At 42.8% G+C, this 27,500-nt stretch overlaps 20 non-coding genes across 20 annotated transcripts; all 20 read right to left on the bottom strand.

Moving 5' to 3' along the window:
* Positions 1-725: 725 nt before the first annotated feature.
* On the bottom strand, positions 726-797 carry Trnad-guc (transfer RNA aspartic acid (anticodon GUC)). Its single transcript has one exon. It is a non-coding gene; the product is annotated as a tRNA-Asp (tRNA).
* Positions 798-2,431: 1,634 nt separating this feature from the next.
* Trnad-guc (transfer RNA aspartic acid (anticodon GUC)) lies at positions 2,432-2,503 on the bottom strand. Its single transcript has one exon. It is a non-coding gene; the product is annotated as a tRNA-Asp (tRNA).
* A 270-nt stretch (positions 2,504-2,773) lies between these two features.
* Positions 2,774-2,845, bottom strand: Trnad-guc (transfer RNA aspartic acid (anticodon GUC)). The gene has a single exon. It is a non-coding gene; the product is annotated as a tRNA-Asp (tRNA).
* A 781-nt stretch (positions 2,846-3,626) lies between these two features.
* Trnad-guc (transfer RNA aspartic acid (anticodon GUC)) lies at positions 3,627-3,698 on the bottom strand. The gene has a single exon. It is a non-coding gene; the product is annotated as a tRNA-Asp (tRNA).
* Positions 3,699-5,844: 2,146 nt separating this feature from the next.
* Positions 5,845-5,916, bottom strand: Trnad-guc (transfer RNA aspartic acid (anticodon GUC)). The gene has a single exon. It is a non-coding gene; the product is annotated as a tRNA-Asp (tRNA).
* A 99-nt stretch (positions 5,917-6,015) lies between these two features.
* Positions 6,016-6,087, bottom strand: Trnad-guc (transfer RNA aspartic acid (anticodon GUC)). Its single transcript has one exon. It is a non-coding gene; the product is annotated as a tRNA-Asp (tRNA).
* A 610-nt stretch (positions 6,088-6,697) lies between these two features.
* On the bottom strand, positions 6,698-6,769 carry Trnad-guc (transfer RNA aspartic acid (anticodon GUC)). Its single transcript has one exon. It is a non-coding gene; the product is annotated as a tRNA-Asp (tRNA).
* A 1,289-nt stretch (positions 6,770-8,058) lies between these two features.
* Trnad-guc (transfer RNA aspartic acid (anticodon GUC)) lies at positions 8,059-8,130 on the bottom strand. Its single transcript has one exon. It is a non-coding gene; the product is annotated as a tRNA-Asp (tRNA).
* A 3,839-nt stretch (positions 8,131-11,969) lies between these two features.
* Positions 11,970-12,041, bottom strand: Trnad-guc (transfer RNA aspartic acid (anticodon GUC)). The gene has a single exon. It is a non-coding gene; the product is annotated as a tRNA-Asp (tRNA).
* A 1,810-nt stretch (positions 12,042-13,851) lies between these two features.
* On the bottom strand, positions 13,852-13,923 carry Trnad-guc (transfer RNA aspartic acid (anticodon GUC)). The gene has a single exon. It is a non-coding gene; the product is annotated as a tRNA-Asp (tRNA).
* Positions 13,924-14,022: 99 nt separating this feature from the next.
* Trnad-guc (transfer RNA aspartic acid (anticodon GUC)) lies at positions 14,023-14,094 on the bottom strand. Its single transcript has one exon. It is a non-coding gene; the product is annotated as a tRNA-Asp (tRNA).
* A 3,001-nt stretch (positions 14,095-17,095) lies between these two features.
* Positions 17,096-17,167, bottom strand: Trnad-guc (transfer RNA aspartic acid (anticodon GUC)). Its single transcript has one exon. It is a non-coding gene; the product is annotated as a tRNA-Asp (tRNA).
* A 2,997-nt stretch (positions 17,168-20,164) lies between these two features.
* Positions 20,165-20,236, bottom strand: Trnad-guc (transfer RNA aspartic acid (anticodon GUC)). The gene has a single exon. It is a non-coding gene; the product is annotated as a tRNA-Asp (tRNA).
* A 1,625-nt stretch (positions 20,237-21,861) lies between these two features.
* On the bottom strand, positions 21,862-21,933 carry Trnad-guc (transfer RNA aspartic acid (anticodon GUC)). The gene has a single exon. It is a non-coding gene; the product is annotated as a tRNA-Asp (tRNA).
* A 1,776-nt stretch (positions 21,934-23,709) lies between these two features.
* Positions 23,710-23,781, bottom strand: Trnad-guc (transfer RNA aspartic acid (anticodon GUC)). Its single transcript has one exon. It is a non-coding gene; the product is annotated as a tRNA-Asp (tRNA).
* A 99-nt stretch (positions 23,782-23,880) lies between these two features.
* On the bottom strand, positions 23,881-23,952 carry Trnad-guc (transfer RNA aspartic acid (anticodon GUC)). Its single transcript has one exon. It is a non-coding gene; the product is annotated as a tRNA-Asp (tRNA).
* Positions 23,953-24,885: 933 nt separating this feature from the next.
* Trnad-guc (transfer RNA aspartic acid (anticodon GUC)) lies at positions 24,886-24,957 on the bottom strand. Its single transcript has one exon. It is a non-coding gene; the product is annotated as a tRNA-Asp (tRNA).
* A 99-nt stretch (positions 24,958-25,056) lies between these two features.
* Trnad-guc (transfer RNA aspartic acid (anticodon GUC)) lies at positions 25,057-25,128 on the bottom strand. Its single transcript has one exon. It is a non-coding gene; the product is annotated as a tRNA-Asp (tRNA).
* Positions 25,129-26,904: 1,776 nt separating this feature from the next.
* On the bottom strand, positions 26,905-26,976 carry Trnad-guc (transfer RNA aspartic acid (anticodon GUC)). Its single transcript has one exon. It is a non-coding gene; the product is annotated as a tRNA-Asp (tRNA).
* A 99-nt stretch (positions 26,977-27,075) lies between these two features.
* Trnad-guc (transfer RNA aspartic acid (anticodon GUC)) lies at positions 27,076-27,147 on the bottom strand. Its single transcript has one exon. It is a non-coding gene; the product is annotated as a tRNA-Asp (tRNA).
* Between the last annotated feature and the right edge of the window lie 353 nt (positions 27,148-27,500).

The raw sequence follows: 27,500 nt of genomic DNA on the forward strand, positions 1-27,500 counted from the left end.
CACTTTGTGTTACTCTTAAAACAAATAAATATATCACTCCTTGTCGGGGAATCGAACCCCGGTCTCCCGCGTGACAGGCGGTGATACTCACCACTATACTAACGAGGACCTCGAATACTTTCAAATAAACCCAAACTTTGAATGACATTTTTTTTATTTTTCCGGCATGGACACTTTGTGTTACTCTTAAAACAAATAAATATATCGCCCCCCGTCGGGGAATCGAACCTCGGTCTCCCTCGTGACAGGCGGGGATACTCACCACTATACTAACGAGGACCTCGACTATTTCGAATTAAACACAAAGTTTGAACCACATTGTTTTTTATTTTTCCAGCGTGGACACTTTGTGTTACTCTTGAAACCAATAAATATATCACTGCCCGTCGGGGAATCGAACCCCGGGCTCCAACGTGACAGGCGGGGATACTCACCACTATACTAACGAGGACCTCGACTATTTCGAATTAAATCCAAAGTTTGAAGGACATTTCTACAATGTTTCTATATAGTATAGACACGTTGTGTTGTTCCTGAAACAAAAATATATATCACTGCACGTCGGGGAATCGAACCCCGGTCTCCCGCGTGACAGGCGGGGATACTCACCACTATACTAACGAGGACCTCGACTATTTCGAATTAAATCCAAAGTTTGAAAGACATTATTTTTATTTTTCCAGTATGGACACTTTGTGTTACTTTTAAAACAAAGAAATTAATCACTCCCCGTCGGGGAATCGAACCCCGGTCTCCCGCGTGACAGGCGGGGATACTCACCACTATACTAACGAGGACCTCGACTACTTTCAAATATACCCAAACTTTGAAGGACATTGTTTTTAATTTTTCCGGCATGGACACTTTGTGTTACTGTTAAAACAAAGAAATATATCACTCCCCGTCGGGAATCGATCCCCAGTCTCCCGCGTGACAGGCGGGGATACTCACCACTATACTAACGAGGACCTCGAATAATTTGAAATATACCCAAACTTTGAAGGACATATTTACAATGTTTCTAGTATGGACACGTTGCCTTGATCCTAAAACAAAAAAGTATATTACTTTCCGTCGGGGAATCGAACCCCGGTCTCCCGCGTGACAGGCGGGGATACTCACCACTATACTAACGAGGACCTCGACTACTTTCAAATAAACACAAAGTTTTAACGACATTTTTTTTATTTTTTCAGCATGGACACTTTGTGTTAGTCTTAAAACAAATAAATATATCACTCCCCGTCGGGGAATCGAATCCCGGTCTCCCGCGTGACAGGCGGGGATACTCACCACTATACTAACGAGGACCTCGACTATTTCGAATTAAACACAAAGTTTGAACCACATTAGTTTTTTCCAACATGGACACTTTGTGTTACTCTTGAAACAAAGAAATATATCACTCCCCGTCGGGAATCGATCCCGGGCTCCCGCGTGACAGGCGGGGATACTCACCACTATACTAACGAGGACCTCGACTACTTTGAAATAAACCCAAACTTTGAAGGACATTGTTTTTAATTTTTCCGGCATGGACACTTTGTGTTACTCTTGAAACCAATAAATATATCACTGCCCGTCGGGGAATCGAACCCCGGTCTCCCGCGTGACAGGCGGGGATACTCACCACTATACTAACGAGGACCTCGACTATTTCGAATTAAACACAAAGTTTGAAACACATTGTTTTTTATTTTTCCAGCATGGACACTTTGTGTTACTCTTGAAACCAATAAATATATCACTGCCCGTCGGGGAATCGAACCCCGGTCTCCCAAGTGACAGGCGGGGATACTCACCACTATACTAACGAGGACCTCGACTACTTTCAAATAAACCCAAATTATGAAGGACATTTTTACAATGTTTCTAGTATGGACACGTTGCCTTGATCCTAAAACAAAAATGTATATTACTCCCCGTCGGGGAAACGAACCCCGGTCTCCCGCGTGACAGGCGGGGATACTCACCACCATACTAACGAGGACCTCGACTATTTCGAATTAAACCCAAAGTTTCAAGGACATTATTTTTATTTTTGCAGTATGGACACTTTGTGTTACTTTTAAAACAAAGAAATATATCACTCCCCGTCGGGGAATCGAATCCCGGTCTCCCGCGTGACAGGCGAGGATACTTACCACTATACTAACGAAGACCTCGACTATTTCGAATTAAACCCAAACTTTGAGTGACATTTTTTTTATTTTTGCAGTATGGACACTTTGTGTTACTTTTAAAACAAAGAAGTATATCACTCCCCGTCGGGGAATCGAATCCCGGTCTCCCGCGTGACAGGCGGGGATACTCACCACTATACTAACGAGGACCTCGACTACTTTGAAATAAACCCAAACTTTGAAGGACATATTTACAATTTTTCTAGTATGGACACGTTGCCTTGATCCTAAAACAAAGAAATATATTACTCCCCGTCGGGGAATCGAACCCCGGTCTCCCGCGTGACAGGCGGGGATACTCACCACTATACTAACGAGGACCTCGACTACGTTGAAATAAACGCAAACTTTGAAGGACATATTTACAATGTTTCTAGTATGGACACGTTGACTTGTTCCTGAAACAAAAAAATATATCACTCCTCGTCGGGGAATCGTACCTCGGTCTCCCGCGTGACAGGCGGGGATACTCACCACTATACTAACGAGGACCTCGAATACCTTGAAATAAACCCAAACTTTGAATGACATTTTTTTTATTTTTCCGGCATGGACACTTTGTGTTACTCTTAAAACAAATAAATATATCACTCCCCGTCGGGGAATCGAACCCCGGTCTCCCGCGTGACAGGCGGGGATACTCACCACTATACTAACGAGGACCTCGACTACGTTGAAATGAACCCAAAATTTCAAGGACATTTTTACAATGTTTCTAGTATAGACACGTTGTGTTGTTCCTGAAACAAAGAAATATATCACTTCCCGTCGGGGAATCGAACCCCGGTCTCCCGCGTGACAGGCGGGGATACTCACCACTATACTAACGAGGACCTCGACTACTTTGAAATAAACCAAAACTTTGAAGGACATTTTTACAATTTTTCTAGTATCGACACGTTGCCTTAATCTTAAAACAAAAAAATATATCACTCCCCGTCGGGAAATCGAACCCCGGTCTCCCTCGTGACAGGCGGGGATACTCACCACTATACTAACGAGGACCTCGACTACTTTGAAATAAACCCAAACTTTGAATGACATTTTTTTTATATTTTCAGCATGGACACTTTGTGTTACTCTTGAAACAAAGAAATATATCACTCCACGTCGGGAATCGATCCCCGGTCTCCCCCGTGACAGGCGGGAATACTCACCACTATACTAACGAAGACCTCGACTACTTTGAAATAAACCCAAACTTTGAATGACATTTTTTTTATATTTTCAGCATGGACACTTTGTGTTACTCTTGAAACAAATAAATATATCACTCAACGTCGGGAATCGAACCCCGGTCTCCCGCGTGACAGGCGGGGATACTCACCACTATACTAACGAGGACCTCGACTACTTTGAAATAAACCCAAACTTTGAAGGACTTATTTAATATTTTTCTAGTATAAACATGTTGCCTTGATCCTAAAACAAAAATATAAATCACTCCCCGTCGGGGAATCGAACCCCGGTCTCCCGCGTGACAGGCGGGGATACTCACCACTATACTAACGAGGACCTCGATTACATTGAAATAAACCCAAATTATGAAGGACATTTTTACAATGTTTCTAGTATGGACACGTTGCCTTGATCCTAAAACAAAAAAGTATATTACTTCCCGTCGGGGAATCGAACCCCGGTCTCCCGCGTGACAGGCGGGGATACTCACCACTATACTAACGAGGACCTCGACTACTTTCAAATAAACACAAAGTTTTAACGACATTTTTTTTATTTTTTCAGCATGGACACTTTGTGTTAGTCTTAAAACAAATAAATATATCACTCCCCGTCGGGGAATCGAGTCCCGGTCTCCCGCGTGACAGGCGGGGATACTCACCACTATACTAACGAGGACCTCGACTCTTTCGAATTAAACACAAAGTTTGAACCACATTAGTTTTTTCCAACATGGACACTTTGTGTTACTCTTGAAACAAAGAAATATATCACTCCCCGTCGGGAATCGATCCCGGGCTCCCGCGTGACAGGCGGGGATACTCACCACTATACTAACGAGGACCTCGACTACTTTGAAATAAACCCAAACTTTGAAGGACATTGTTTTTAATTTTTCCGGCATGGACACTTTGTGTTACTGTTAAAACAAAGAAATATATCACTCCCCATCGGGAATCGATCCCCGGTCTCCCGCGTGACAGGCGGGGATACTCACCACTATACTAACGAGGACCTCGAATAATTTGAAATATACCCAAACTTTGAAGGACATATTTACAATGTTTCTAGTATGGACACGTTGACTTGTTCTTGAAACAAAAAAATATATCACTCCCTGTCGGGGAATCGAACCTCGGTCTCCCGCGTGACAAGCGGGGATACTCACCACTATACTAACGAGGACCTCGACTATTTCGAATTAAACACAAAGTTTGAACCACATGTTTTTTTTTCCAGCATGGACACTTTGTGTTACTCTTGAAACCAATAAATATATCACTGCCCGTCGGGGAATCGAACCCCGGGCTCCCGCGTGACAGGCGGGGATACTCACCACTATACTAACGAGGACCTCGACTATTTCGAATTAAATCCAAAGTTTGAAGGACATTTTTACAATGTTTCTATATAGTATAGACACGTTGTGTTGTTCCTGAAACAAAAATATATATCACTGCCCGTCGGGGAATCGAACCCCGGTCTCCCGCGTGACAGGCGGGGATACTCACCACTATACTAACGAGGACCTCGACTATTTCGAATTAAATCCAAAGTTTGAAAGACATTATTTTTATTTTTCCAGTATGGACACTTTGTGTTACTCTTGAAACCAATAAATATATCACTCCCCGTCGGGGAATGGAACCCCGGTCTCCCGCGTGACAGGCGGGGATACTCACCACTATACTAACGAGGACCTCGACTACTTTCAAATAAACCCAAACTTTGAAGGACATTGTTTTTAATTTTTCCGGCATGGACACTTTGTGTTACTGTTAAAACAAAGAAATATATCACTCCCCGTCGGGAATCGATCCCCGGTCTCCCGCGTGACAGGCGGGGATACTCACCACTATACTAACGAGGACCTCGAATAATTTGAAATATACCCAAACTTTGAAGGACATATTTACAATGTTTCTAGTATGGACAGGTTGACTTGTTCCTGAAACAAAAAAATATATCACTCCCTGTCGGGGAATCGAACCCCGGTCTCCCGCGTGACAAGCGGGGATACTCACCACTATACTAACGAGGACCTCGACTATTTCGAATTAAACCCAAAGTTTCAAGGACATTATTTTTATTTTTGCAGTATGGACACTTTGTGTTACTTTTAAAACAAAGAAATATATCACTCCCCGTCGGGGAATCGAATCCCGGTCTCCCGCGTGACAGGCGGGGATACTTACCACTATACTAACGAGGACCTCGACTATTTCGAATTAAACCCAAAGTTTCAAGGACATTATTTTTATTTTTGCAGTATGGACACTTTGTGTTACTTTTAAAACAAAGAAATATATCACTCCCCGTCGGGGAATCGAATCCCGGTCTCCCGCGTGACAGGCGGGGATACTCACCACTATACTAACGAGGACCTCGACTACTTTGAAATAAACCCAAACTTTGAAGGACATATTTACAATTTTTCTAGTATGGACACGTTGCCTTGATCCTAAAACAAAGAAATATATTACTCCCCGTCGGGGAATCGAACCCCGGTCTCCCGCGTGACAGGCGGGGATACTCACCACTATACTAACGAGGACCTCGAATACTTTGAAATAAACCCAAACTTTGAAGGACATATTTACAATTTTTCTAGTATGGACACGTTGCCTTGATCCTAAAACAAAGATATATATTACTCCCCGTCGGGGAATCGAACCCCGGTCTCCCGCGTGACAGGCGGGGATACTCACCACTATACTAACGAGGACCTCGACTACGTTGAAATAAACGCAAACTTTGAAGGACATATTTACAATGTTTCTAGTATGGACACGTTGACTTGTTCCTGAAACAAAAAAATATATCACTCCTCGTCGGGGAATCGTACCTCGGTCTCCCGCGTGACAGGCGGGGATACTCACCACTATACTAACGAGGACCTCGAATACCTTGAAATAAACCCAAACTTTGAATGACATTTTTTTTATTTTTCCGGCATGGACACTTTGTGTTACTCTTAAAACAAATAAATATATCACTCCACGTCGGGAATCGATCCCCGGTCTCCCCCGTGACAGGCGGGAATACTCACCACTATACCAACGAAGACCTCGACTACTTTGAAATAAACCCAAACTTTGAATGACATTTTTTTTATATTTTCAGCATGGACACTTTGTGTTACTCTTGAAACAAATAAATATATCACTCAACGTCGGGAATCGAACCCCTGTCTCCCGCGTGACAGGCGGGGATACTCACCACTATACTAACGAGGACCTCGACTACTTTGAAATAAACCCAAACTTTGAAGGACTTATTTAATATTTTTCTAGTATAAACATGTTGCCTTGATCCTAAAACAAAAATATAAATCACTCCCCGTCGGGGAATCGAACCCCGGTCTCCCGCGTGACAGGCGGGGATACTCACCACTATACTAACGAGGACCTCGACTACATTGAAATAAACCCAAATTATGAAGGACATTTTTACAATGTTTCTAGTATGGACACGTTGCCTTGATCCTAAAACAAAAAAGTATATTACTTTCCGTCGGGGAATCGAACCCCGGTCTCCCGCGTGACAGGCGGGGATACTCACCACTATACTAACGAGGACTACGACTACTTTCAAATAAACACAAAGTTTTAACGACATTTTTTTTATTTTTTCAGCATGGACACTTTGTGTTAGTCTTAAAACAAATAAATATATCACTCCCCGTCGGGAATCGATCCCGGGCTCCCGCGTGACAGGCGGGGATACTCACCACTATACTAACGAGGACCTCGACTATTTCGAATTAAACACAAAGTTTGAACCACATTAGTTTTTTCCAACATGGACACTTTGTGTTACTCTTGAAACAAAGAAATATATCACTCCCCGTCGGGAATCGATCCCGGGCTCCCGCGTGACAGGCGGGGATACTCACCACTATACTAACGAGGACCTCGACTACTTTGAAATAAACCCAAACTTTGAAGGACATTGTTTTTAATTTTTCCGGCATGGACACTTTGTGTTACTCTTGAAACCAATAAATATATCACTGCCCGTCGGGGAATCGAACCCCGGTCTCCCGCGTGACAGGCGGGGATACTCACCACTATACTAACGAGGACCTCGACTACTTTCAAATAAACCCAAATTATGAAGGACATTTTTACAATGTTTCTAGTATGGACACGTTGCCTTGATCCTAAAACAAAAATGTATATTACTCCCCGTCGGGGAAACGAACCCCGGTCTCCCGCGTGACAGGCGGGGATACTCACCACCATACTAACGAGGACCTCGACTATTTCGAATTAAACCCAAAGTTTCAAGGACATTATTTCTATTTTTGCAGTATGGACACTTTGTGTTACTTTTAAAACAAAGAAATATATCACTCCCCGTCGGGGAATCGAATCCCGGTCTCCCGCGTGACAGGCGGGGATACTTGCCACTATACTAACGAGGACCTCGACTATTTCGAATTAAACCCAAACTTTGAGTGACATTTTTTTTATTTTTGCAGTATGGACACTTTGTGTTACTTTTAAAACAAAGAAGTATATCACTCCCCGTCGGGGAATCGAATCCCGGTCTCCCGCGTGACAGGCGGGGATACTCACCACTATACTAACGAGGACCTCGACTACTTTGAAATAAACCCAAACTTTGAAGGACATATTTACAATTTTTCTAGTATGGACACGTTGCCTTGATCCTAAAACAAAGATATATATTACTCCCCGTCGGGGAATCGAACCCCGGTCTCCCGCGTGACAGGCGGGGATACTCACCACTATACTAACGAGGACCTCGACTACGTTGAAATAAACGCAAACTTTGAAGGACATATTTACAATGTTTCTAGTATGGACACGTTGACTTGTTCTTGAAACAAAAAAATATATTACTCCTCGTCGGGGAATCGTACCTCGGTCTCCCGCGTGACAGGCGGGGATACTCACCACTATACTATCGAGGACCTCGAATACCTTGAAATAAACCCAAACTTTGAATGACATTTTTTTTATTTTTCCGGCATGGACACTTTGTGTTACTCTTAAAACAAATAAATATATCACTCCCCGTCGGAGAATCGAACCCCGGTCTCCCGCGTGACAGGCGGGGATACTCACCACTATACTAACGATGACCTCGACTACGTTGAAATGAACCCAAAATTTCAAGGACATTTTTACAATGTTTCTAGTATAGACACGTTGTGTTGTTCCTGAAACAAAGAAATATATCACTTCCCGTCGGGGAATCGAACCCCGGTCTCCCGCGTGACAGGCGGGGATACTCACCACTATACTAACGAGGACCTCGACTACTTTGAAATAAACCCAAACTTTGAAGGACATTTTTACAATTTTTCTAGTATCGACACGTTGCCTTAATCTTAAAACAAAAAAATATATCACTCCCCGTCGGGAAATCGAACCCCGGTCTCCCTCGTGACAGGCGGGGATACTCACCACTATACTAACGAGGACCTCGACTACTTTGAAATAAACCCAAACTTTGAATGACATTTTTTTTATATTTTCAGCATGGACACTTTGTGTTACTCTTGAAACAAAGAAATATATCACTCCACGTCGGGAATCGATCCCCGGTCTCCCCCGTGACAGGCGGGAATACTCACCACTATACTAACGAAGACCTCGACTACTTTGAAATAAACCCAAACTTTGAATGACATTTTTTTTATATTTTCAGCATGGACACTTTGTGTTACTCTTGAAACAAATAAATATATCACTCAACGTCGGGAATCGAACCCCGGTCTCCCGCGTGACAGGCGGGGATACTCACCACTATACTAACGAGGACCTCGACTACTTTGAAATAAACCCAAACTTTGAAGGACTTATTTAATATTTTTCTAGTATAAACATGTTGCCTTGATCCTAAAACAAAAATATAAATCACTCCCCGTCGGGGAATCGAACCCCGGTCTCCCGCGTGACAGGCGGGATACTCACCACTATACTAACGAGGACCTCGACTACATTGAAATAAACCCAAATTATGAAGGACATTTTTACAATGTTTCTAGTATGGACACGTTGCCTTGATCCTAAAACAAAAAAGTATATTACTTCCCGTCGGGGAATCGAACCCCGGTCTCCCGCGTGACAGGCGGGGATACTCACCACTATACTAACGAGGACCTCGACTACTTTCAAATAAACACAAAGTTTTAACGACATTTTTTTTATTTTTTCAGCATGGACACTTTGTGTTAGTCTTAAAACAAATAAATATATCACTCCCCGTCGGGGAATCGAATCCCGGTCTCCCGCGTGACAGGCGGGGATACTCACCACTATACTAACGAGGACCTCGACTATTTCGAATTAAACACAAAGTTTGAACCACATTAGTTTTTTCCAACATGGACACTTTGTGTTACTCTTGAAACAAAGAAATATATCACTCCCCGTCGGGAATCGATCCCGGGCTCCCGCGTGACAGGCGGGGATACTCACCACTATACTAACGAGGACCTCGACTACTTTGAAATAAACCCAAACTTTGAAGGACATTGTTTTTAATTTTTCCGGCATGGACACTTTGTGTTACTGTTAAAACAAAGAAATATATCACTCCCCGTCGGGAATCGATCCCCGGTCTCCCGCGTGACAGGCGGGGATACTCACCACTATACTAACGAGGACCTCGAATAATTTGAAATATACCCAAACTTTGAAGGACATATTTACAATGTTTCTAGTATGGACACGTTGACTTGTTCCTGAAACAAAAAAATATATCACTCCCTGTCGGGGAATCAAACCTCGGTCTCCCGCGTGACAGGCGGGGATACTCACCACTATACTAACGAGGACCTCGACTATTGCGAATTAAACACAAAGTTTGAAACACATTGTTTTTTATTTTTCCAGCATGGACACTTTGTGTTACTCTTAAAACCAATAAATATATCACTGCCCGTCGGGGAATCGAACCCCGGTCTCCCGCGTGACAGGCGGAGATACTCACCACTATACTAACGAGGACCTCGACTACTTTGAAATAAACCCAAACTTTGAAGGACTTATTTACAATTTTTCTAGTATAAACATGTTGCCTTGATCCTAAAACAAAAATATAAATCACTTCCCGTCTAGGAATCGAACCCCGGTCTCCCGCGTGACAGGCGGGGATACTCACCACTATACTAACGAGGACCTCGATTACTTTGAAATGAACCCAAAATTTCAAGGACATTTTTACAATGTTTCTAGTATAGACACGTTGTGTTGTTCCTGAAACAAAGAAATATATCACTTCCCGTCGGGGAATCGAACCCCGGTCTCCCGCGTGACAGGCGGGGATACTCACCACTATACTAACGAGGACCTCGACTACTTTGAAATAAACCCAAACTTTGAAGGACATTTTTACAATTTTTCTAGTATTGACACGTTGCCTTAATCTTAAAACAAAAAAATATATCACTCCCCGTCGGGAAATCGAACCCCGGTCTCCCTCGTGACAGGCGGGGATACTCACCACTATACTAACGAGGACCTCGACTACTTTGAAATAAACCCAAACTTTGAATGACATTTTTTTTATATTTTCAGCATGGACACTTTGTGTTACTCTTGAAACAAAGAAATATATCACTCCACGTCGGGAATCGATCCCCGGTCTCCCTCGTGACAGGCGGGAATACTCACCACTATACTAACGAAGACCTCGACTACTTTGAAATAAACCCAAACTTTGAATGACATTTTTTTATATATTCAGCATGGACACTTTGTGTTACTCTTGAAACAAAAAAATATATCACTCCACGTCGGGAATCGAACCCCGGTCTTCCGCGTGACAGGCGGGGATACTCACCACTATACTAACGAGGACCTCGACTACATTGAAATAAACCCAAACTTTGAAGGACTTATTTACAATTTTTCTAGTATAAACATGTTGCCTTGATCCTAAAACAAAAATATAAATCACTCCCTGTCGGGGAATCGAACCCCGGTCTCCCGCGTGACAAGCGGGGATACTCACCACTATACTAACGAGGACCTCGACTATTTCGAATTAAACACAAAGTTTGAACCACATTAGTTTTTTCCAACATGGACACTTTGTGTTACTCTTGAAACAAAGAAATATATCACTCCCCGTCGGGAATCGATCCCGGGCTCCCGCGTGACAGGCGGGGATACTCACCACTATACTAACGAGGACCTCGACTATTTCGAATTAAACACAAAGTTTGAACCACATTAGTTTTTTCCAACATGGACACTTTGTGTTACTCTTGAAACAAAGAAATATATCACTCCCCGTCGGGAATCGATCCCGGGCTCCCGCGTGACAGGCGGGGATACTCACCACTATACTAACGAGGACCTCGAATATTTCGAATTAAACACAAAGTTTGAACCACATTGTTTTTTATTTTTCCAGCATGGACACATTGTGTTACTCTTAAAACCAATAAATATATCACTGCCCGTCGGGGAATCGAACCCCGGTCTCCCGCGTGACAGGCGGGGATACTCACCACTATACTAACGAGGACCTCGACTACATTGAAATAAACCCAAATTATGAAGGATATTTTTACAATGTTTCTAGTATGGACACGTTGCCTTGATCTTAAAACAAAAAAGTATATTACTCCCCGTCGGGGAATCGAACCCCGGTCTCCCGCGTGACAGGCGGGGATACTCACCACTATACTAACGAGGACCTCGACTACTTTCAAATAAACCAAAACTTTGAATGACATTTTTTTTATTTTTTCAGCATGGACACTTTGTGTTAGTCTTAAAACAAATAAATATATCACTCCCCGTCGGGGAATCGAATCCCGGTCTCCCGCGTGACAGGCGGGGATACTCACCACTATACTAACGAGGACCTCGACTATTTCGAATTAAACCCAAAGTTTCAGGGACATTATTTTTATTTTTGCAGTATGGACACTTTGTGTTACTTTTTAAACAAAGAAATAAATCACTCCCCGTCGTGGAATCGAATCCCGGTCTCCCGCGTGACAGGCGGGGATACTCACCACTATACTAACGAGGACCTCGACTATTTCGAATTAAACACAATGTTTGAAACACATTGTTTTTTATTTTTTCAGCATGGACACTTTGTGTTACTCTTGAAACCAATAAATATATCACTGCCCGTCGGGGAATCGAACCCCGGTCTCCCGCGTGACAGGCGGGGATACTCACCACTATACTAACGAGGACCTCGACTACATTGAAATAAACCCAAATTATGAAGGACATTTTTACAATGTTTTTAGTATGGACACGTTGCCTTGATCCTAAAACAAAAAAGTATATTACTCCCCGTCGGGGAAACGAACCCCGGTCTCCTGCGTGACAAGCGGGGATACTCACCACTATACTAACAAGGACCTCGACTATTTCGAATTAAACCCAAAGTTTCAAGGACATTATTTTTATTTTTGCAGTATGGACACTTTGTGTTACTTTTTAAACAAAGAAATATATCACTCCCCGTCGGGGAATCGAATCCTGGTCTCCCGCGTGACAGGCGGGGATACTCACCACTATACTAACAAGGACCTCGACTATTTCGAATTAAACCCAAAGTTTCAAGGACATTATTTTTATTTTTGCAGTATGGACACTTTGTGTTACTTTTAAAACAAAGAAATATATCACTCCCCGTCGGGGAATCGAATCCCGGTCTCCCGCGTGACAGGCGGGGATACTCACCACTATACTAACGAGGACCTCGACTACTTTCAAATAAACCCAAAGTTTGAAGGACATATTTACAATTTTTCTAGTATGGACACGTTGCCTTGATCCTAAAACAAAGAAATATATTACTCCCCGTCGGGGAATCGAACCCCGGTCACCCGCGTGACAGGCGGGGATACTCACCACTATACTAACGAGGACCTCGACTACTTTGAAATAAACCCAAACTTTGAAGGACATTTTTACAATATTTCTAGTATAGACACGTTGTGTTGTTCCTGAAACAAAGAAACAAAATCACTTCCCGTCGGGGAATCGAACCCCGGTTTCCCGCGTGACAGGCGAGGATACTCACCACTATACTAACGAGGACCTCGACTACTTTGAAATAAACTCAAACTTTGAAGGACATTTTTACAATTTTTCTAGTATCGACACGTTGAATTAATCTTAAAACAAAAAAATATATCACTCCCCGTCGGGAAATCGAACCCCGGTCTCCCGCGTGACAGGCGGGGATACTCACCACTATACTAACGAGGACCTCGACTACTTTGAAACAAACCCAAACTTTGAATGACATTTTTTTTATATTTTCAGCATAGACACTTTGTGTTACTCTTGAAACAAAGAAATATATCACTCCATGTCGGGAATCGAACCCCGGTCTCCCGCGTGACAGGCGGGGATACTCACCACTATACTAACGAGGACCTCGACTACTGTGAAATAAACCCAAACTTTGAAGGACTTATTTACAATTTTTCTAGTATAAACATGTTGCCTTGATCCTAAAACAAAAATATAAATCACTCCCCGTCGGGGAATCGAACCCCGGTCTCCCGCGTGACAGGCGGGGATACTCACCACTATACTAACGAGGACCTCGACTACATTGAAATAAACCCAAATTATGAAGGACATTTTTACAATGTTTCTAGTATGGACACGTTGCCTTGATCCTAAAACAAAAAAGTATATTACTCCCCGTCGGGGAATCGAACCCCGGTCTCCCGCGTGACAGGCGGGGATACTCACCACTATACTAACGAGGACCTCGACTACTTTCAAATAAACACAAAGTTTTAACGACATTTTTTTTATTTTTTCAGCATGGACACTTTGTGTTAGTCTTAAAACAAATAAATATATCACTCCCCGTCGGGGAATCGAATCCCGGTCTCCCGCGTGACAGGCGGGGATACTCACCACTATACTAACGAGGACCTCGACTATTTCGAATTAAACACAAAGTTTGAAACACATTAGTTTTTTCCAACATGGACACTTTGTGTTACTCTTGAAACAAAGAAATATATCACTCCCCGTCGGGAATCGATCCCGGGCTCCCGCGTGACAGGCGGGGATACTCACCACTATACTAACGAGGACCTCGAATATTTCGAATTAAACACAAAGTTTGAACCACATTGTTTTTTATTTTTCCAGCATGGACACATTGTGTTACTCTTGAAACCAATAAATATATCACTGCCCGTCGGGGAATCGAACCCCGGTCTCCCGCTTGACAGGCGGGGATACTCACCACTATACTAACGAGGACCTCGACTACTTTGAAATAAACCGAAACTTTGAAGGACTTATTTACAATTTTTCTAGTATAAACATGTTGCCTTGATCCTAAAACAAAAATATAAATCACTTCCCGTCTAGGAATCGAACCCCGGTCTCCCGCGTGACAGGCGGGGATACTCACCACTATACTAACGAGGACCTCGACTACATTGAAATAAACCCAAATTATGAAGGACATTTTTGCAATGTTTCTAGTATGGACACGTTGCCTTGATCCTAAAACAAAAAAGTATATTACTCCCCGTCGGGGAATCGAACCCCGGTCTCCCGCGTGACAGGCGGGGATACTCACCACTTTACTAACGAGGACCTCGACTACTTTCAAATAAACCCAAAGTTTTAACGACATTTTTTTTATTTTTTCAGCATGGACACTTTGTGTTAGTCTTAAAACAAATAAATATATCACTCCCCGTCGGGAATCGATCCCCGGTCTCCCGCGTGACAGGCGGGGATACTCACCACTATACTAACGAGGACCTCGACTATTTCGAATTAAACCCAAAGTTTCAAGGACATTATTTTTATTTTTGCAGTATGGACACTTTGTGTTACTTTTTAAACAAAGAAATATATCACTCCCCGTCGGGGAATCGAATCCCGGTCTCCCGCGTGACAGGCGGGGATACTCACCACTATACAAACGAGGACCTCGACTATTTCGAATTAAACACAATGTTTGAAACACATTGTTTTTTATTTTTCCAGCATGGACACTTTGTGTTACTCTTGAAACCAATAAATATATAACTGCCCGTCGGGAAATCGAACCCCGGTCTCCCGCGTGACAGGCGGGGATACTCACCACTATACTAACGAGGACCTCGACTACATTGAAATAAACCCAAATTATGAAGGACATTTTTACAATGTTTCTAGTATGGACACGTTGCCTTGATCCTAAAACAAAAAAGTATATTACTCCCCGTCGGGAAAACGAACCCCAGTCTCCCGCGTGACAGGCGGGGATACTCACCACCATACTAACGAGGACCTCGACTATTTCGAATTAAACCCAAAGTTTCAAGGACATTATTTTTATTTTTGCAGTATGGACACTTTGTGTTACATTTAAAACAAAGAAATATATCACTCCCCGTCGGGGAATCGAATCCCGGTCTCCCGCGTGACAGGCGGGGATACTCACCACTATACTAACAAGGACCTCGACTATTTCGAATTAAACCCAAAGTTTCAAGGACATTATTTTTATTTTTGCAGTATGGACACTTTGTGTTACTTTTAAAACAAAGAAATATATCACTCCCCGTCGGGGAATCGAATCCCGGTCTCCCGCGTGACAGGCGGGGATACTCACCACTATACTAACGAGGACCTCGACTACTTTCAAATAAACCCAAAGTTTGAAGGACATATTTACAATTTTTCTAGTATGGACACGTTGCCTTGATCCTAAAACAAAGAAATATATTACTCCCCGTCGGGGAATCGAACCCCGGTCACCCGCGTGACAGGCGGGGATACTCACCACTATACTAACGAGGACCTCGACTACTTTGAAATAAACCCAAACTTTGAAGGACATATTTACAATGTTTCTAGTATGGACACGTTGACTTGTTCCTGAAACAAAAAAATATATCACTCCACGTCGGGGAATCGTACTTCGGTCTCCCGCGTGACAGGCGGGGATACTCACCACTATACTAACGAGGACCTCGAATACTTTCAAATAAACCCAAAATTGAATGACATATTTACAATGTTTCTAGTATGGACACGTTGTGTTGTTCCTGAAACAAAGAAACAAAATCACTTCCCGTCGGGGAATCGAACCCCGGTCTCCCGCGTGACAGGCGGGGATACTCACCACTATACTAACGAGGACCTCGACTACTTTGAAATAAACCCAAACTTTGAAGGACATATTTACAATGTTTCTAGTATGGACACGTTGACTTGTTCCTGAAACAAAAAAATATATCACTCCACGTCGGGGAATCGTACTTCGGTCTCCCGCGTGACAGGCGGGGATACTCACCACTATACTAACGAGGACCTCGAATACTTTCAAATAAACCCAAAATTGAATGACATATTTACAATGTTTCTAGTATGGACACGTTGTGTTGTTCCTGAAACAAAGAAACAAAATCACTTCCCGTCGGGGAATCGAACCCCGGTCTCCCGCGTGACAGGCGGGGATACTCACCACTATACTAACGAAGACCTCGACTACTTTGAAATAAACCCAAACATTGAATGACTTTTTTTTTATATTTTCAGCATGGACACTTTGTGTTACTCTTGAAACCAATAAATATATCACTGCCCGTCGAGGAATCGAACCCCGGTCTCCCGCGTGACAGGCGGGGATACTCACCACTATACTAACGAGGACCTGGACTACTTTGAAATAAACCCAAACTTTGAAGGACTTATTTACAATTTTTCTAGTATAAAGATGTTGCCTTGATCCTAAAACAAAAATATAAATCACTCCCCGTCGGGGAATCGAACCCCGGTCTCCCGCGTGACAGGCGGGGATACTCACCACTATACTAACGAGGACCTCGACTACATTGAAATACACCCAAATTATGATGGAAATTTTTACAATGTTTCTAGTATGGACACGTTGCCTTGATCCTAAAACAAAAAAGTATATTACTCCCCGTCGGGGAATCAAACCCCGGTCTCCCGCGTGACAGGCGGGGATACTCACCACTATACTAACGAGGACCTCGACTACTTTCAAATAAACCCAAAGTTTTAACGACATTTTTTTTATTTTTTTAGCATGGACACTTTGTGTTACTCTTAAAACAAATAAATATATCACTCCCCGTCGGGAATCGATCCCCGGTCTCCCGCGTGACAGGCGGGGATACTCACCACTATACTAACGAAGACCTCGACTACTTTCAAATAAACCCAAACTTTGAATGACATTTTTTTTATATTTTCAGCATGGACACTTTGTGTTAGTCTTAAAACAAATAAATATATCACTCTCCGTCGTGGAATCGAACCCCGGTCTCCCGCGTGACAGGCGGGGATACTCACCACTATACTAACGAGGACCTCGACTATTTCGAATTAAACACAAAGTTTGAACCACATTTTTTTTTTCCAACATGGACACTTTGTATTACTCATGAAACAAATAAATATATCACTCTTCGTCGGGAATCGATCCCGGGCTTCCGCGTGACAGGCGGGGATACTCACCACTATACTAACGAGGACCTCGAATATTTTGAATTAAACACAAAGTTTGAACCACATTGTTTTTTATTTTTCCAGCATGGACACATTGTGTTACTCTTGAAACCAATAAATAAATCACTGCCCGTCGGGGAATCGAACCCCGGTCTCCCGCGTGACAGGCGGAGATACTCACCACTATACTAACGAGGACCTCGACTACTTTGAAATAAACCCAAACTTTGAAGGACTTATTTACAATTTTTCTAGTATAAACATGTTGCCTTGATCCTAAAACAAAAATATAAATCACTCCCCGTCGTGGAATCGAATCCCGGTCTCCCGCGTGACAGGCGGGGATACTTACCACTATACTAACGAGGACCTCGACTACATTGAAATAAACCCAAATTATGAAGGACATTTTTACAATGTTTCTAGTATGGACACGTTGCCTTGATCCTAAAACAAAAAAGTATATTACTCCCCGTCGGGGAAACAAACCCCGGTCTCCCGCGTGACAGGCGGGGATACTCACCACTATACTAACGAGGACCTCGACTACTTTCAAATAAACCCAAAGTTTTAACGACATTTTTTTTATTTTTTCAGCATGGACACTTTGTGTTAGTCTTAAAACAAATAAATATATCACTCCCCGTCGGGAATCGATCCCCGGTCTCCCGCGTGACAGGCGGGGATACTCACCACTATACTAACGAGGACCTCGATTATTTCGAATTAAACACAAAGTTTGAAACACATTGTTTTTTATTTTTCCAGCATGGACACTTTGTGTTACTCTTGAAACCAATAAATATATCACTCCCCGTCGGGGAATTGAACCCCGGTCTCCCGCGTGACAGGCGGGGATACTCACCACTATACTAACGAGGACCTCGACTATTTCGAATTAAACACAAAGTTTGAACCACATTTTTTTTTTCCAACATGGACACTTTGTATTACTCATGAAACAAATAAATATATCACTCTTCGTCGGGAATCGATCCCGGGCTCCCGCGTGACAGGCGGGGATACTCACCACTATACTAACGAGGACCTCGACTACATTGAAATAAACCCAAATTATGAAGGACATTTTTACAATGTTTCTAGTATGGACACGTTGCCTTGATCCTAAAACAAAAATGTATATTACTCCCCGTCGGGGAAACGAACCCCGGTCTCCCGCGTGACAGGCGGGGATACTCACCACTATACTAACGAGGACCTCGACTATTTCGAATTAAATCCAAAGTTTCAAGGACATTATTTTTATTTTTCCAGTAAGGACACTTTGTGTTACTCTTGAAACAAATAAATATATCACTCCCCGTCGAGGAATCGAACCCCGGTTTCCCTCGTGACAAGCGGGGATACTCACCACTATACTAACGAGGACCTCGACTACTTTGAAATAAACCCAAACTTTGAAGGACATTTTTACAATATTTCTAGTATAGACACGTTGTGTTGTTCCTGAAACAAAGAAACAAAATCACTTCCCGTCGGGGAATCGAACCCCGGTCTCCCGCGTGACAGGCGGGGATACTCACCACTATACTAACGAGGACCTCGACTACTTTGAAATAAACTCAAACTTTGAAGGACATTTTTACAATTTTTCTAGTATCGACACGTTGCCTTAATCTAAAAACAAAAAAATATATCACTCCCCTGTCGGGAAATCGAACCCCGGTTTCCCTCGTGACAAGCGGGGATACTCACCACTATACTAACGAAGACCTCGACTACTTTGAAATAAACCCAAATTTTGAATGACTTTTTTTTTATATTTTCAGCATGGACACTTTGTGTTACTCTTGAAACAAATAAATATATCACTCCACGTCGGGAATCGATCCCCGGTCTCCCGCGTGACAGGCGGGGATACTCACCACTATACTAACGAGGACCTCGACTATTTCGAATTAAACACAAAGTTTGAACCACATTGTTTTTTATTTTTCCAGCATGGACACTTTGTGTTACTCTTGAAACCAATAAATATATCACTGCCCGTCGAGGAATCGAACCCCGGTCTCCCGCGTGACAGGCGGGGATACTCACCACTATACTAACGAGGACCTGGACTACTTTGAAATAAACCCAAACTTTGAAGGACTTATTTACAATTTTTCTAGTATAAAGATGTTGACCTTGATCCTAAAACAAAAATATAAATCAATCCCCGTCGGGGAATCGAACCCCGGTCTCCCGCGTGACAGGCGGGGATACTCACCACTATACTAACGAGGACCTCGACTACACTGAAATACACCCAAATTATGAAGGAAATTTTTACAATGTTTCTAGTATGGTCACGTTGCCTTGATCCTAAAACAAAAAAGTATATTACTCCCCGTCGGGGAATCGAACCCCGGTCTCCCGCGTGACAGGCGGGGATACTCACCACTATACTAACGAGGACCTCGACTAGTTTCAAATAAACCCAAAGTTTTAACGACATTTTTTTTATTTTTTTAGCATGGACACTTTGTGTTACTCTTAAAACAAATAAATATATCACTCCCCGTCGTGAATCGATCCCCGGTCTCCCGCGTGACAGGCGGGGATACTCACCACTATACTAACAAAGACCTCGACTACTTTCAAATAAACCCAAACTTTGAATGACATTTTTTTTATATTTTCAGCATGGACACTTTGTGTTAGTCTTAAAACAAATAAATATATCACTCTCCGTCGGGGAATCGATCCCCGGTCTCCCGCGTGACAGGCGGGGATACTCACCACTATACTAACGAGGACCTCGACTATTTCGAATTAAACACAAAGTTTGAACCACATTTTTTTTTTCCAACATGGACACTTTGTATTACTCATGAAACAAATAAATATATCACTCTTCGTCGGGAATCGATCCCGGGCTCCCGCGTGACAGGCGGGGATACTCACCACTATACTAACGAGGACCTCGACTACATTGAAATAAACCCAAATTATGAAGGACATTTTTACAATGTTTCTAGTATGGACACGTTGCCTTGATCCTAAAACAAAAATGTATATTACTCCCCGTCGGGGAAACGAACCCCGGTCTCCCGCGTGACAGGCGGGGATACTCACCACTATACTAACGAGGACCTCGACTATTTCGAATTAAATCCAAAGTTTCAAGGACATTATTTTTATTTTTCCAGTAAGGACACTTTGTGTTACTCTTGAAACAAATAAATATATCACTCCCCGTCGAGGAATCGAACCCCGGTCTCCCGCGTGACAGGCGGGGATACTCACCACTATACTAACGAGGACTTCGACTACATTGAAATAAACCCAAATTATGAAGGACATTTTTACAATGTTTCTAGTATGGACACGTTGCCTTGATCCTAAAACAAAAATGTATATTACTCCCCGTCGAAGAAACGAACCCCGGTCTCCCGCGTGACAGGCGGGGATACTCACCACCATACTAACGAGGACCTCAACTATTTCGAATTAAACCCAAAGTTTCAAGGACATTATTTTTATTTTTGCAGTATGGACACTTTGTGTTACTTTTAAAACAAAGAAATATATCACTCCCCGTCGGGGAATCGAATCCCGGTCTCCCGCGTGACAGGCGGGGATACTCACCACTATACTAACGAGGACCTCGACTATTTCGAATTAAACCCAAAGTTTCAAGGACATTATTTTTATTTTTGCAGTATGGACACTTTGTGTTACTTTTAAAACAAAGAAATATATCACTCCCCGTCGGGGAATCGAATCCCGGTCTCCCGCGTGACAGGCGGGGATACTCACCACTATACTAACGAGGACCTCGAATATTTCGAATTAAACACAAAGTTTGAACCACATTAGTTTTTTCCAACATGGACACTTTGTGTTACTCTTGAAACAAAGAAATATATCACTCCCCGTCGGGAATCGATCCCGGGCTCCCGCGTGACAGGCGGGGATACTCACCACTATACTAACGAGGACCTCGACTACGTTGAAATGAAACCAAAATTTGAAGGACATTTTTACAATGTTTCTAGTATAGACACGTTGTGTTGTTCCTGAAACAAAAATATAAATCACTCCCCGTCGGGGAATCGAACCCCGGTCTCCCGCGTGACAGGCGGGGATACTCACCACTATACTAACGAGGACCTCGAATACTTTCAAATAAACCCAAAGTTTTAACGACATTTTTTTTATATTTTCAGCAAGGACACTTTGTGCTAGTCTTAAAACAAATAAATATATCACTCCCCGTCGGGAATCGATCCCCGGTCTCCCGCGTGACAGGCGGGGATACTCACCACTATACTAACGAGGACCTCGACTACTTTCAAACAAACCCAAAGTTTTAACGACATTTTTTTTATATTTTCAGCATGGACACTTTGTGCTAGTCTTAAAACAAATAAATATATCACTCCCCGTCGGGAATCGATCCCCGGTCTCCCGCGTGACAGGCGGGGATACTCACCACTATACTAACGAGGACCTCGACTATTTCGAATTAAATCCAAAGTTTCAAGGACATTATTTTTATTTTTCCAGTAAGGACACTTTGTGTTACATTAAAAACAAAGAAATATATCACTCCCCGTCGGGGAATCGAATCCCGGTCTCCCGCGTGACAGGCGGGGATACTCACCACTATACTAACGAGGACCTCAACTATTTCGAACTAAACCCAAAGTTTCAAGGACATTATTTTTATTTTTGCAGTATGGACACTTTGTGTTACTTTTAAAACAAATAAATATACCACTCCCCGTCGGGGAATCGAACCCCGGTCTCCCGCGTGACAGGCGTGGATAATCACCACTATACTAACGAGGACCTCGAATATTTCGAATTAAATCCAAATTTTGAAGGACATTATTTTTATTTTCCCAGTATGGACACTTTGAAAACAAAGAAATACATCACTCCCCGTCGGGGAATCGAACCCCGGTCTCCCGCGTGACAGACGGGGATACTCACCACTATACTAACGAGGACCTCGACTACTTTAAAATAAACCCAAACTTTGAAGGACATTTTTATAATTTTTCTAGTATGGACACGTTGCCTTGATCCTGAAACAAAGAAATATATTAATCCCCGTCGGGGAATCGAACCCCGGTCTCTCGCGTGACAGGCGGGGATACTCACCACTATACTAACGAGGACCTCGACTACTTTGAAATAAACCCAAACTTTGAAGGACATATTTACAATGTTTCTAGTATGGACACGTTGACTGGTTCCTGAAACAAAAAAATTTATCACTCTCTGTCGGGGAATCGAACCTAGGTTTCCCGCTTGACAGGCGGGGATACTCACCACTATACTAACGAGGACCTCGACTACTTTCAAATAAACCCAAACTTTGAATGACATTTTTTTTATTTTTCCGGCATGGACACTTTGTGTTTCTCTTAAAACAAATAAATATATCACTCCCGTCGGGGAATCGAACCCCGGTCTCCCGCGTGACAGGCGGGGATACTCACCACTATACTAACGAGGACCTCGACTACGTTGAAATGAACCCAAAATTTGAAGGACATTTTTACAATATTTCTAGTATAGACACGTTGTGTTGTTCCTGAAACAAAGAAATATATCACTTCCCGTCGGGGAATCGAACCCCGGTCTCCCACGTGACAGGCGGGGATATTCACCACTATACTAACGAGGACCTCGAATATTTCGAATTAAATCCAAAGTTTGAAGGACATTATTTTTATTTTCCAAGTATGGACACTTTGAAAACAAAGAAATACATCACTCCCCGTCGGGGAATCGAACCCCATTCTCCCGCGTGACAGGCGGGGATACTCACCACTATACTAACGAGGACCTCGAATATTTCGAATTAAATCCAAACTTTGAAGGACATTATTTTTATTTTCCCAGTATGGACACTTTGAAAACAAAGAAATACATCACTCCCCGTCGGGGAATCGAACCCCGGTCTCCCGCGTGACAGGCGGGGATACTCACCACTATACTAACGAGGACCTCGACTACGTTGAAATGAAACCAAAATTTGAAGGACATTTTTACAATGTTTCTAGTATAGACACGTTGTGTTGTTCCTGAAACAAAAATATAAATCACTCCCCGTCGGGGAATCGAACCCCGGTCTCCCGCGTGACAGGCGGGGATACTCACCACTATACTAACGAGGACCTCGACTACTTTAAAATAAACCCAAACTTTGAAGGACATTTTTATAATTTTTCTAGTATGGACACGTTGCCTTGATCCTGAAACAAAGAAATATATTAATCCCCGTCGGGGAATCGAACCCCGGTCTCTCGCGTGACAGGCGGGGATACTCACCACTATACTAACGAGGACCTCGACTACTTTGAAATAAACCCAAACTTTGAAGGACATATTTACAATGTTTCTAGTATGGACACGTTGACTGGTTCCTGAAACAAAAAAATTTATCACTCTCTGTCGGGGAATCGAACCTAGGTTTCCCGCTTGACAGGCGGGGATACTCACCACTATACTAACGAGGACCTCGACTACTTTCAAATAAACCCAAACTTTGAATGACATTTTTTTTATTTTTCCGGCATGGACACTTTGTGTTACTCTTAAAACAAATAAATATATCACTCCCGTCGGGGAATCGAACCCCGGTCTCCCGCGTGACAGGCGGGGATACTCACCACTATACTAACGAGGACCTCGACTACGTTGAAATGAACCCAAAATTTGAAGGACATTTTTAAAATATTTCTAGTATAGACACGTTGTGTTGTTCCTGAAACAAAGAAATATATCACTTCCCGTCGGGGAATCGAACCCCGGTCTCCCACGTGACAGGCGGGGATATTCACCACTATACTAACGAGGACCTCGAATATTTCGAATTAAATCCAAAGTTTGAAGGACATTATTTTTATTTTCCCAGTATGGACACTTTGAAAACAAAGAAATACATCACTCCCCGTCGGGGAATCGAACCCCATTCTCCCGCGTGACAGGCGGGGATACTCACCACTATACTAACGAGGACCTCGAATATTTCGAATTAAATCCAAACTTTGAAGGACATTATTTTTATTTTCCCAGTATGGACACTTTGAAAACAAAGAAATACATCACTCCCCGTCGGGGAATCGAACCCCGGTCTCCCGCGTGACAGGCGGGGATACTCACCACTATACTAACGAGGACCTCGACTACGTTGAAATGAAACCAAAATTTGAAGGACATTTTTACAATGTTTCTAGTATAGACACGTTGTGTTGTTCCTGAAACAAAAATATAAATCACTCCCCGTCGGGGAATCGAACCCCGGTCTCCCGCGTGACAGGCGGGGATACTCACCACTATACTAACGAGGACCTCGAATACTTTCAAATAAACCCAAAGTTTTAACGACATTTTTTTTATATTTTCAGCATGGACACTTTGTGCTAGTCTTAAAACAAATAAATATATCACTCCCCGTCGGGAATCGATCCCCGGTCTCCCGCGTGACAGGCGGGGATACTCACCACTATACTAACGAGGACCTCGACTACTTTCAAACAAACCCAAAGTTTTAACGACATTTTTTTTATATTTTCAGCATGGACACTTTGTGCTAGTCTTAAAACAAATAAATATATCACTCCCCGTCGGGAATCGATCCCCGGTCTCCCGCGTGACAGGCGGGGATACTCACCACTATACTAACGAGGACCTCGACTATTTCGAATTAAATCCAAAGTTTCAAGGACATTATTTTTATTTTTCCAGTAAGGACACTTTGTGTTACATTAAAAACAAAGAAATATATCACTCCCCGTCGGGGAATCGAATCCCGATCTCCCGCGTGACAGGCGGGGATACTCACCACTATACTAACGAGGACCTCAACTATTTCGAACTAAACCCAAAGTTTCAAGGACATTATTTTTATTTTTGCAGTATGGACACTTTGTGTTACTTTTAAAACAAATAAATATACCACTCCCCGTCGGGGAATCGAACCCCGGTCTCCCGCGTGACAGGCGTGGATAATCACCACTATACTAACGAGGACCTCGAATATTTCGAATTAAATCCAAATTTTGAAGGACATTATTTTTATTTTCCCAGTATGGACACTTTGAAAACAAAGAAATACATCACTCCCCGTCGGGGAATCGAACCCCGGTCTCCCGCGTGACAGACGGGGATACTCACCACTATACTAACGAGGACCTCGACTACTTTAAAATAAACCCAAACTTTGAAGGACATTTTTATAATTTTTCTAGTATGGACACGTTGCCTTGATCCTGAAACAAAGAAATATATTAATCCCCGTCGGGGAATCGAACCCCGGTCTCTCGCGTGACAGGCGGGGATACTCACCACTATACTAACGAGGACCTCGACTACTTTGAAATAAACCCAAACTTTGAAGGACATATTTACAATGTTTCTAGTATGGACACGTTGACTGGTTCCTGAAACAAAAAAATTTATCACTCTCTGTCGGGGAATCGAACCTAGGTTTCCCGCTTGACAGGCGGGGATACTCACCACTATACTAACGAGGACCTCGACTACTTTCAAATAAACCCAAACTTTGAATGACATTTTTTTTATTTTTCCGGCATGGACACTTTGTGTTTCTCTTAAAACAAATAAATATATCACTCCCGTCGGGGAATCGAACCCCGGTCTCCCGCGTGACAGGCGGGGATACTCACCACTATACTAACGAGGACCTCGACTACGTTGAAATGAACCCAAAATTTGAAGGACATTTTTACAATATTTCTAGTATAGACACGTTGTGTTGTTCCTGAAACAAAGAAATATATCACTTCCCGTCGGGGAATCGAACCCCGGTCTCCCACGTGACAGGCGGGGATATTCACCACTATACTAACGAGGACCTCGAATATTTCGAATTAAATCCAAAGTTTGAAGGACATTATTTTTATTTTCCAAGTATGGACACTTTGAAAACAAAGAAATACATCACTCCCCGTCGGGGAATCGAACCCCATTCTCCCGCGTGACAGGCGGGGATACTCACCACTATACTAACGAGGACCTCGAATATTTCGAATTAAATCCAAACTTTGAAGGACATTATTTTTATTTTCCCAGTATGGACACTTTGAAAACAAAGAAATACATCACTCCCCGTCGGGGAATCGAACCCCGGTCTCCCGCGTGACAGGCGGGGATACTCACCACTATACTAACGAGGACCTCGACTACGTTGAAATGAAACCAAAATTTGAAGGACATTTTTACAATGTTTCTAGTATAGACACGTTGTGTTGTTCCTGAAACAAAAATATAAATCACTCCCCGTCGGGGAATCGAACCCCGGTCTCCCGCGTGACAGGCGGGGATACTCACCACTATACTAACGAGGACCTCGACTACTTTAAAATAAACCCAAACTTTGAAGGACATTTTTATAATTTTTCTAGTATGGACACGTTGCCTTGATCCTGAAACAAAGAAATATATTAATCCCCGTCGGGGAATCGAACCCCGGTCTCTCGCGTGACAGGCGGGGATACTCACCACTATACTAACGAGGACCTCGACTACTTTGAAATAAACCCAAACTTTGAAGGACATATTTACAATGTTTCTAGTATGGACACGTTGACTGGTTCCTGAAACAAAAAAATTTATCACTCTCTGTCGGGGAATCGAACCTAGGTTTCCCGCTTGACAGGCGGGGATACTCACCACTATACTAACGAGGACCTCGACTACT

This window comes from Clavelina lepadiformis, chromosome 9 (assembly GCF_947623445.1).
Source record: "Clavelina lepadiformis chromosome 9, kaClaLepa1.1, whole genome shotgun sequence".
NCBI lineage: Eukaryota > Metazoa > Chordata > Ascidiacea > Aplousobranchia > Clavelinidae > Clavelina > Clavelina lepadiformis.